This window comes from Physella acuta, unplaced genomic scaffold (assembly GCF_028476545.2).
Source record: "Physella acuta isolate Inbredline_101_S28 unplaced genomic scaffold, ASM2847654v3 ptg001333l, whole genome shotgun sequence".
Classification (NCBI taxonomy): Eukaryota; Metazoa; Mollusca; class Gastropoda; family Physidae; genus Physella; species Physella acuta.
Window position 1 is genome coordinate 330,001 of NW_026732848.1, and position 11,677 is coordinate 341,677.

General features: G+C 38.2%; 1 long non-coding RNA gene across 1 annotated transcript; it reads right to left on the reverse strand.

Annotated features, from left to right (window-relative positions):
• Nucleotides 1–7,596: 7,596 nt before the first annotated feature.
• Nucleotides 7,597–9,145, reverse strand: LOC131958550 (uncharacterized). Its single transcript, XR_009389250.1, has 2 exons — nt 9,022–9,145; nt 7,597–7,917 (listed from the first exon to the last, which is right to left on the reverse strand). It is a non-coding gene; the product is annotated as an uncharacterized LOC131958550 (long non-coding RNA).
• Between the last annotated feature and the right edge of the window lie 2,532 nt (nt 9,146–11,677).

The following is an 11,677-nucleotide window of genomic DNA, read 5'->3' on the forward strand; positions in this document are numbered from 1 at the left end:
TTTATTTCTTCTTATCCTGTAAAGTCGAAAGATATAGACCTACTTCTTCGGTTGCATGGTTACATTTTTGTTTTTACATTCAAATATCTTTACTTTTATGACTTCTTTAAGTACAATTATGTTATATAAATTCAGTATAACCAGCGGATGTTTCACAAAAAAAGTATCTATCTCTAGGTCCTTGAAGATTGTAACCTCAAAGCCTCGAAAAAAAATGAGAGAAAGAGAAACGCGCACATTTTCTCGTATATTCCGTATGTATATTAGGACACTTATAGATCAGTGGCGGAACTAGAAAAAAGGGGCCACCCCGCAAAATTTTTTTTAGGCCCCCCCATATAAATATATATATATATATATATATATATATATATATATATATATATGTATATATATATATATATGTATATATATGTATATATATATACTCATAACCAACATACGAACATAGGATTCATATTCATGCTGGCCAGTTCGTGTTATGAGAAATACGTGGGTTTTTTTTTTTAATTAAAACAAATTACAACATCATGTCATGAGTGTAAGTGCATTAGTCTGTTTTGTGAAAATCAGTTTTAAATTATTTGTGCCGTATGACCTTTAACATCATATTGGTCAAAAGAATATAAAACATTTTATTAATTTTAAATACATTTTCTTTTTATACAGTGTCATTCTTTAGTAAGTAATTTATAAACAAATAATAATAAAGAGAAGTAATTGCTTTTTAATTTTTTTAGTACAAATCTATTAATAATAATCATTTAAAAAGTTTAAAAAAACCCACGTTTTCTGATTGAACTTAAAAAGTAGAAAATAAATGCTATACATCACATTAATGCAAGCGATCACTCTACTATAAGCGATGAAAAACGTGGGGCGCCGAAGTAAAAGTTATATTACTATTGATTAGATAATACTATTGACTTTTATTAGGGAGCTTGTAGAGAGTCAACAGTATTAGAAACTGTAAGAAAATCACTGCGCCCCACGTTTTTCATCGCTTATAGTAGAGTGATCGCTTGCATTAATGTGATGTATAGCATTTATTTTCTACTTTTTAAGTTCAATCAGAAAACGTGGGTTTTTTTAAAACTTTTTTAATGATTATTATTTTCTACTTTTTAGTGTTTGTCTGTTTGCATTGAAATCTTGCTATCGATTTTATCTTTTCACTTTTTTTTTGGGTAAACGAAGACAACTCGTAAAAAGACAACTCGTAAAAAACACGTTGTGTGAATACGTTACTGACTAGAACACATAGATTTGAACCCGTGTCGAGTGGGTTAGCAATCGTGTGCCCAACCACTCGACCATATCGTCTCCCCCATACTGGCCACCAGTTGTTACGTTCTGGTTGTTTGTAGACAAACATCGTGTGACAACTACTTAGTAAGCAAAAAGAGGGAGAGTACCGAACCTTGTTTTCATCAAATTACAGTTACTGGGTTATGTCCCTTTTCCCCCCACGTTTTTTTGTACAATTATATAGGGGTATAAAGTGATCAATAAAATGTTCCCATGGATCAATTTAGTAATAATAACAGTGGAATATTCTATTGTCATCCAAAACAAAGCTTCCCTGAAAATTTCAGCGCGCTAGCTAACTGGGAAGTGCCCGAAATTTCGATCGCAAGATTTGATTGGAAAAACAAACAAACAAACAGAGGCGAAAGCAAGTTAAAGAAAACGTGGGGAAAAAGAGGCTTATGAGCATCACTATTTGACCCTTTAAAAAAGGGAAATAAGTCATGGAAGTGGTTTGAACGTTTGCTTATCTTTGATAAGTCTCATTGTAGGAGAAAGAGGACTCGGCTTTCACAGTGGTTTAAAAACGAAGGAAAAATGAGCGTGGGGTGGTGTCTATAGAATAAAGATAATTCAACCGCAGCTACGGTAATCTTTTTTACAAAACAAACATTAAGTCAAAAAAGCAAGAACATTTTTTTTTAACTATAACAATTTTTTTATGGTCGGCAGTGGGCCCCTAAATGGCGTGCCCCCCCCCCCCCCCCGCATTGCGGGGTCTGGCGGCACTGTAGTTCCGCCCCTGTTATAGATGCATAGATTTAAAACAAATTAATAAAAAGTCTAGTGACAATTTAAGCGCAATTTCCTTATGTTATCCATAACAATTTTTAATTTTTAATTTTTTGTAAATATCATCCTATAAATATTAACTCCTACACGATGCTCAGTTTAAATCATCCTAGGCCTACACGATGCTCAGTTTAAATGTTCTTAATTAATTTTTTGTGACCGAACGAAAGGATATTTTTGAAAACTTTCTTCGGCAATATTGGTCTAAATTATGGCAGGAATCGATTGGTAAATGTTTTAAGTCGCTAAGTGGTCTGGTTGCCGAGATATCTAGCAAAAATTGCATTTTTTTCGAAGTTTTTTGGCTTTTCCGGGAAATCCATGAAGAAATTCCGGGAATTTTTATGGCCCACAATCATCCTCGGAACTTGCTTAACATATTTGCTTTTGGAACTAGTCCTCGATATTGCTTCGTTGAGGAGGAGATACCACTTAAAGCTGCGGACATACATCCATCCATTCATTCATTCATTCATTCATTCATTCATTCATTCATTCATTCATTCATTCATTCATTCATTCATTCATTCATTCATTCATCCATCCAGAAATGACGAGTTAATAATCGCAATTGTCCGTATGGAAAGTGCGCTAAAAAATAAACGATACATCTATCTATTAAATGGGAACGCTAGACAAACTATCCATCGATAGCTACTCCATTGAGTTTTTACGAACATGAGTAAAACAAGTGTAATACTTTTACAAGTTTTTATTTAAATTATAATTTCTTTGACCGGGTGGATTAGCAGTCATTTCTTGTTATTCAATTTCGTCTTAATTCTAAAATAGTAATTTTTGTTTAGTAAAAACATGAATCGTTCAGGTGTATCAGATATGTCAAAAACGACCAACACTTTTAGTTATGTAAAAAAAAAATTAATTGTATTTAAAAGCTTGTTGGCTAAAAAACGTGTTTTATTTTTTTAAATTTTACTTTACTCTGTTAGTAAGTTTTTAATAAGAATATTTCTAAAAATATTTTAACTAGGCTTATCAGAGTTCCTCCTAAGGGGCATACATAAATGACGTCACGCTTTTTTGGACGATATTAACCCCCCTCCCTCCCCTCCGTCACACGTCGTCACAAAAAGCCAGACCCCCCCTCTAAAATGACGTCACACCTCAGCCTACACCCCTCCCCCCTCAAAATGCTGTTGAATTTTTCTTAAAACATCGATATTTTTCCAAAATCTTGTCAGAACACTGTCAACATAGTGTATTTTGATCAATTCTTATTACAATTTATTAAAACCGTTTTCTAAAACGCGAAATAACGACTATAACTCGTTTTTTAACATTGCTTTTTTATTATGCAAAAAAAGTGACGTCACACCATCTGAACCCCCCCCCCTCCCCCTCATCACAGACCGTCACAAAATTACGGACACCCCCTTCCCCCCTATGAGTGTGACGTCATTTATGGACGACCCCCAAGTTCTCGGAGTTTGTGTAAAGACTTTTTAATTTTTTTTCAAAATTGCGAAATCGAAATAAAAAAAACATAAAAAACAACAACATCGGCCTATGCAGATTAAAAGATGAGCAGATCAATGGCCAGACAGGGCGTGTCCAGAGTTAGTCATGCAGGTCACGTGAGATCTTACGTCACAGATGTGGCTGAACATGAGCTCTCATCATGTGCAAACGACACATCACGAGAAGGTTGTTGACATTTCGCAGTGCTGGCTCGGCTCTGAGCCAAACGAAACAACATCGACAGGGCCGTGTATTATACAGAGGACAGCTGTTGCCGAGAAGATGCTTTCAATGGTGTCAGAAGTATCGGACTGACAATAGGTTAAAGTTTGCTAACGGAAAGGTTTACTTTATAAATATTTCAGATCACAGTTTTAAGATTCTTGTATAAAAATAGCATTTCAAATGTAAATTTGCTCAAATAAAATCTAGTAGTGTGTGGATCACAATTTTAAGATTATTTTGTTTCAAAATAGCATTTCAAACTTTTATGGGGATTTGAAATTTACGTAAGGGGCCGGGGGGGGGGGGGGGGGGAAGACTGTTAAAAGTATATATTTTCTACATTATTTTTTTTCTATTTCAGTCAGGGGGTCGGGGATTGGTGTGTCTGGACAGTAACCCTGATGAAAGCAAGCCAGCAACCTCGTCTGTCGCTAGCTATCGCTCTAAGCCAGATATTGGGCTAATACTAATCTGTTATTACATGGGCGTCGTCCATCGCTCTATGCCAGATATTGGGCTAATACTAATCTGTTATTACATGGGCGTAGTACATCGCTCTAAGCCAGATATTGGGCTAATACTAATCTGTTATTACATGGGCGTCGTCCATCGCTCTATGCCAGATATTGGGCTAATACTAATCTGTTATTACATGGGCGTAGTACATCGCTCTAAGCCAGATATTGGGCTAATACTAATCTGTTATTACATGGGCGTCGTCCATCGCTCTATGCCAGATATTGGGCTAATACTAATCTGTTATTACATGGGCGTAGTACATCGCTCTAAGCCAGATATTGGGCTAATACTAATCTGTTATTACATGGGCGAAGTACATCGCTCTAAGCCAGATATTGGGCTAATACTAATCTGTTATTACATGGGCGTAGTCCATCGCTCTAAGCCAGATATTGGGCTTATACTAATCTGTTATTACATGGGCGTAGTACATCGCTCTAAGCCAGATATTGGGCTAATACTAATCTGTTATTACATGGGCGTCGACCATCGCTCTATGCCAGATATTGGGCTAATACTAACCTGTTATTACATGGGCGTCGACCATCGCTTTAAGCCAGATATTGGGCTAATACTAACCTGTTATTACATGGGCACACGGGCGTAGTCCATCGCTCTAAGCCAGATATTGGGCTAATACTAATCTGTTATTACATGAGCGTAGTCCATCGCTTTAAGCCAGATATTGGGCTAATACTAACCTGTTATTACATGGGCACATGGGCGTAGTCCATCGCTCTAAGCCAGATATTGGGCTAATACTAATCTGTTATTACATGAGCGTAGTCCATCGCTCTAAGCCAGATATTGGGCTAATACCAATCTGTTATTACATGGGCGGCGTCCATCGCTCTAAGCCAGATATTGGGCTAATACTAATCTGTTATTACATGGGCGTCGTCCATCGCTCTAAGCCAGATATTGGGCTAATACTAACCTGTTATTACATGGGCACATGGGCGTCGTCCATCGCTCTAAGCCAGATATTGGGCTAATACTAATCTGTTATTACATGAGCGTAGTCCATCGCTCTAAGCCAGATATTGGGCTAATACCAATCTGTTATTACATGGGCGGCGTCCATCGCTCTAAGCCAGATATTGGGCTAATACTAATCTGTTATTACATGGGCGTCGTCCATCGCTCTAAGCCAGATATTGGGCTAATACCAATCTGTTATTACATGGGCGGCGTCCATCGCTCTAAGCCAGATATTGGGCTAATACTAATCTGTTATTACATGGGCGTCGTCCATCGCTCTAAGCCAGATATTGGGCTAATACCAATCTGTTATTACATGAGCGTAGTCCATCGCTCTAAGCCAGATATTGGGCTAATACTAATCTGTTATTACATGGGCGTCGTCCATCGCTCTAAGCCAGATATTGGGCTAATACCAATCTGTTATTACATGGGCGTCGACCATCGCTCTATGCCAGATATTGGGCTAATACTAACCTGTTATTACATGGGCGTCGACCATCGCTTTAAGCCAGATATTGGGCTTATACTAACCTGTTATTACATGGGCACACGGGCGTAGTCCATCGCTCTAAGCCAGATATTGGGCTAATACTAATCTGTTATTACATGAGCGTAGTCCATCGCTTTAAGCCAGATATTGGGCTAATACTAACCTGTTATTACATGGGCACATGGGCGTAGTCCATCGCTCTAAGCCAGATATTGGGCTAATACTAATCTGTTATTACATGAGCGTAGTCCATCGCTCTAAGCCAGATATTGGGCTAATACCAATCTGTTATTACATGGGCGGCGTCCATCGCTCTAAGCCAGATATTGGGCTAATACTAATCTGTTATTACATGGGCGTCGTCCATCGCTCTAAGCCAGATATTGGGCTAATACTAACCTGTTATTACATGGGCACATGGGCGTCGTCCATCGCTCTAAGCCAGATATTGGGCTAATACTAATCTGTTATTACATGAGCGTAGTCCATCGCTCTAAGCCAGATATTGGGCTAATACCAATCTGTTATTACATGGGCGGCGTCCATCGCTCTAAGCCAGATATTGGGCTAATACTAATCTGTTATTACATGGGCGTCGTCCATCGCTCTAAGCCAGATATTGGGCTAATACCAATCTGTTATTACATGGGCGGCGTCCATCGCTCTAAGCCAGATATTGGGCTAATACTAATCTGTTATTACATGGGCGTCGTCCATCGCTCTAAGCCAGATATTGGGCTAATACCAATCTGTTATTACATGAGCGTAGTCCATCGCTCTAAGCCAGATATTGGGCTAATACTAATCTGTTATTACATGGGCGTCGTCCATCGCTCTAAGCCAGATATTGGGCTAATACCAATCTGTTATTACATGAGCGTAGTCCATCGCTTTAAGCCAGATATTGGGCTAATACTAATCTGTTATTACATGGGCGTCGTCCATCGCTCTAAGCCAGATATTGGGCTAATACCAATCTGTTATTACATGGGCGTCGTCCATCGCTCTAAGCCAGATATTGGGCTAATACTAATCTGTTATTACATGGGGGGGGGGGGGGGGGGGCTCCATGTCGCTAAGCCAGATATTGGGGAAATTCTTATGTTATTAATTGTCAGTGATGACATGTTTTTTTGTCACTTTTCATCCAACCCCTAAAAAAACTTTTTTTAAACAGATATTTTTAAAAATAAATATTAACTTATCCGGGTCAAGAGGAGGAAAATTAATCAACTTGTATTATTATTTACGAAAAAAAAACAACCCCAAAGATCTAGACAAGTTAGTGAGAAAACGGTAATGTAGGTCTTTTTTTAGTGGCCAGTGCACATGAGTGACGGTACACATCTTAAATGGATTAACCTTTTAAGTTAATTTCAAGTAATTAACGATACCATAAAAAAAATCCTCAACGAAAATGCCAATGAGAGAGACATGGAGGGAGGGAGAGAGAGGCTAAGGACGGACATTTCACATTTCTTACACTGTGACCATTCACATCCCTGAGTTCTTTGTTTAGTGGAATTTTCTGTTTGCCCATTATTTTATTTTCGCGCGTTTTACCATTTTGCGATTTCATATTGTATATTTTTTGGTGGCTGTGATGACACAAGTCAGGCTAATTATAAATAGGTCAAACAGAAAGGAGAACAGTCATGTACAATAGCCATAGGTCAGACAGACGGATTAGCTAAATTAGCTAGAATAGGTAGGAACCAATGAGAAGTTTGAAGCGAACAGAATGTGATTTTAACATTTACACACACTGTTTTAAATTTTTTTTTAAAGTAAAATGCAAATAATTTTATATAGAAATATTTTTATTTCCAAATTTCTTAAAAGCTTTGTTATTTTATTTTATTTCAATTTTACTGCATTTAATTATTTTCCAAATAAACAGAGTTATCGTTCATCAATCTCAGTTATGTTAACTCTTTAGACGTTTCTCCATCCAAGGGAAATCACTTATCTCCGCCTGCATCATCAGCTGGTGCGGGTGTTACTCGAGAGCTATCTCCCCTCTTTTGAGCTCTTGCAGATTCCGCAAGCTTTCTCAGGGTTTCTGCTGATGGTTTTCTCCTGATCAACTGTTCGCTTGGGGAAATGGCAGACATGACGATCTGATCAATAAAAAAAACTATTATAATATGAGCTTGTCAAAACTTCTTTTAAATACAATTGTTGGGTTTGCAAATTCGTACTTTCAATGTTATAGCCGTTCAGATAAATTACCAATAAAGTTCTTCTATCTCATATTTGTTGGCAAAACGTTTACATTCTTAGACAAGAAAAAAAAGGCTAATCGTGTGTGCTGATATTCTTCTTCCTCGTTCTTAATTTTAGTCCTGGAAGGGATGCCATCCATCACAATTAAGTATACGTGTCAACTGGTTATGAGCCATTGAGGCAATTGACTCCGATTTCAGCATAGAAGAGTGGCTGTCCACAGCTAACGAGCCTCATCTGCCCGAGGGTTCGAACTCGAGACTTTTCGGTTCAGCAAACAATAAGCTTTACCCCTTGTGTGTTGGTGAATTTAGAGAATTATTTCTGCTAAAGTAACTTAAAGCGCCACTTTTTTTAAACATTTAATATTATGGGTCTATTTAAAAATTGTCAACTCTTAACTTAAATCAACTCATTTCTTTGTAGCGAGATCTTACACGACTATGAAACAAACTTACAAGAATTACATTCTGTCATATAAAGAGATACAAGCCGGGTAGTTGAGAGATATTTTGTCCTGAGACATTTTGTCTTAACATCCTTTATTCTGCCCCCCCCCCCCCTCCCTAACCGAACATAAACGCTTAATATTTAAATCAAGTAAATAAAGTCCAGGTGGTGGATCAATAGCCCCATGATCGTGAGTTCAAATCCTAGTCAGAAAACAGTGTAAGCGTACAGAAAATAATGGCTGCAGTCTGATTTATTGTAGCAAGTTCTATTGTTTGCTATACTACGTAATGCCATAAGTCGGTAGTTCAAACTACTAATGACCTGATTTTCTACACATTGCTAGATGAAATTCACATTTTTAATTACCAGCGTATAAGATAAAAATAGAAATACTTGCTGTTTTAGTTGAAAGATGTCAAAAAAAAAAAAAAGAAACAAAAAAAAAACCAAAAAAAAAAAAAAAAAAACAACAACCGATTTACTATTTATAACGTGCAAATAAAAGTCTATAGTTTTTTAAACTGCTACGTATGTCAACTACTCACCAATACACACATGAAAATAACTAAGGCCTTCATTTTGACAAACTTGTATCAAACAAAGGTGCTGGAAAACAAAGTCCGGCTACTCCTGACACGTCCTCAGTTAGCCCTTTTATATGTTGTTTAAATCACGTGCGTGCTCCGACAAATCCACGTAAATGCAGTCTGTCAATTTATTGAGGATATTTCCCATGCAGAGGGCGAACATTTTATTGAAGTTATTTCACATGCAGGGGACGTACACTTTATTGAAGATATTCATATGAAAGGGACGTATATTAAAGATATTTCACATGCAGGGGACGGACATTTAAGATATTTCACATGTAAAGGACGTACACTTTATTGAAGATATTTCACATGCAGGACGTACATTTAAAAATATTTCACATTATGAGGACGAACATTTTATTGAAGTTATTTCACATACAGAGGTGGCTGGACATAGTGCTGACCACACCATCCCCTTCATACGGCGAGATCGAGAAACATATGAACTCTACTTCATCTGCCCTACGGTTCGGTAAGTCTAAATTGGAAACTTTAATCAGGTACACATCAGAATTATGAACAGAGTTTCTTCCAGGCATCTCTTCGGGGGGGGGGGGGGGGGCCAAGCCCCCCCCCCGAAAATTTTTTACCGCCCCCCCCCCCCCCCCGAACGAAATGAAATTTATATAATTTATATAGAAAATATATACTTTTAACAGTGTCCACCCACCCCCCCCCCGAAGAAAGTTTACCGCCCCCCCCCCCGAAGATTTCAAGTGCCCCCCCGGAGAAAAAAGTCTGGAAGAAACACTGATTATGAAAATAGGAAACACCTCATAGCATCTCATCAGTTTTTCATTCAACACAGTTTTTCTTCCAGGCTTTTTTTCTCAGGGGGGGGGGGGGTGACTTGACATTTCCGGGGGGGGGGGGAGGATTACATTTTCTGGGGGGGGGGGGCAGACACTGGTAACAGTATATGTTTTCTATATAAATTCCATTTCGTTCGGCGGGGGGAGGGGGGTGGACTCTTTCCCCCCCCCCCCCCCCCAAACCGGAAAGATGCATGGAAGAGACTCTGATTCAACAGAACACATATTTCTCTAAATTTTCGATTTCGGTAACTACTTGCACATACGTGCTTTTAACAGAGTATGGATGGTTTAAAAAAAAACAACCATCCAATATCTGGATGAATAATTTTAAGCATCTGGCGTGAGATACCCATAATCCCTTTGTTAATCCATTCCTAGGGATTAAGTTGTCAATTTACATTTGCGCAGTTTGCATTCTTTATTCTGCTCTTATATTTTTGAAAATGCATTTAAAATAGAAATAATGTATTTAAAATTGTTACATTTTATTTGCGTTTATGTAGACTTAACCAAGAGCAGATACCCCAGATACTTTAATAACATCCTCAGCAGATGTATTACATAACTATCTGTTAATTGTCACACACCCCCCCCCCCCCATTTTTATAACGAAATAAAATATGTCTAATAAGGCATCGTACACATAAGTCTGATATGAAAAGGGGTATTGGTATCGCAGTTCTATATTATGTTGTCAGTGCCTGCGCCAGGTTATTTAGCGCCCTAGGCAAAACTTATTACAACGCCCCCTTTCACACAAATTAGTTTATAAAACATAATGTATAAGAAAACAATTAGTTAAAAGTGGCATATTAATTTATTATAAATTGCATACACGTTATAATATGTAGACATCAAAATCAAATTATATTTGCCTCCTTCGTCGCAAAAGTCTGTACAAACTCCTTCAATTCCAGTGTGGAAGCGTAATCACATTCTATTGAAATTGTTGCTAAGTACAATAGCAATATAAACAGAAAGTGATATTTCAACGCCAATGTTAGACTAAGGTCAGAGGCGTAGCGAAGGGGGGGGGGGGTGGGGGGGACATATGTCGCCGGGCGCTGACCTTAGGGGGAGGGGCACCAAAATGGATTGGAAAAAGATATTGAAAGTTTGAGGGGGGGGGGAGGTGCAAACGAAAAGTTCAAGGGGGGTGCAAATCGAAAGTTTGAGGGGGGGGGGGTGCAAAGGAAAAGTTCGAGTGGGGGTGCAAATCGAAAGTTTGTCCCCGGGCGCCGGGAAGGGTCGCTACGCCTCTGACTAAGGTACAGAACAAAGTCCAAGTAGAGACAGAGCAGTTTTTAAACCCAACGGGATCCGAACCTACCAATCTACGCGGCATCAAATCGCCTCGCCTTCTATGCATCAAGTCAGACATAAACACTTCTGCCAATCAGCTCTACAAAAATAGAGCTTTCATGGCAGACCAAGGCCACGAGACTACTTTAAGACATAGCCCCACCCATCCCTCCACCCCAAAATTTAAAGTGCCCCATCCCCTCCCCGTGAGAAAAAAGACTGGAAAAAAAACACTGAAAAAAAGTTCTTGTGGTGTTAGGCTCTCTGCAGACCTCCCAAGGTGAGTTCCAGAACGGAACTTACCTGCTTTAAGCTTGACTGTCTTTAGTTACAATTGTAAAATGTCTATATTGTGTGATTATGTAACGATTTTTTTGTTTTTGAAAAATAAAAGTTTGTAAATGTTATAGATTCCAGCCTACACGTATTATATAAGAATCATTTAGGAGAGGGTGAAAAATATCAAAAAGACAATTAATTAGAGTATTTAT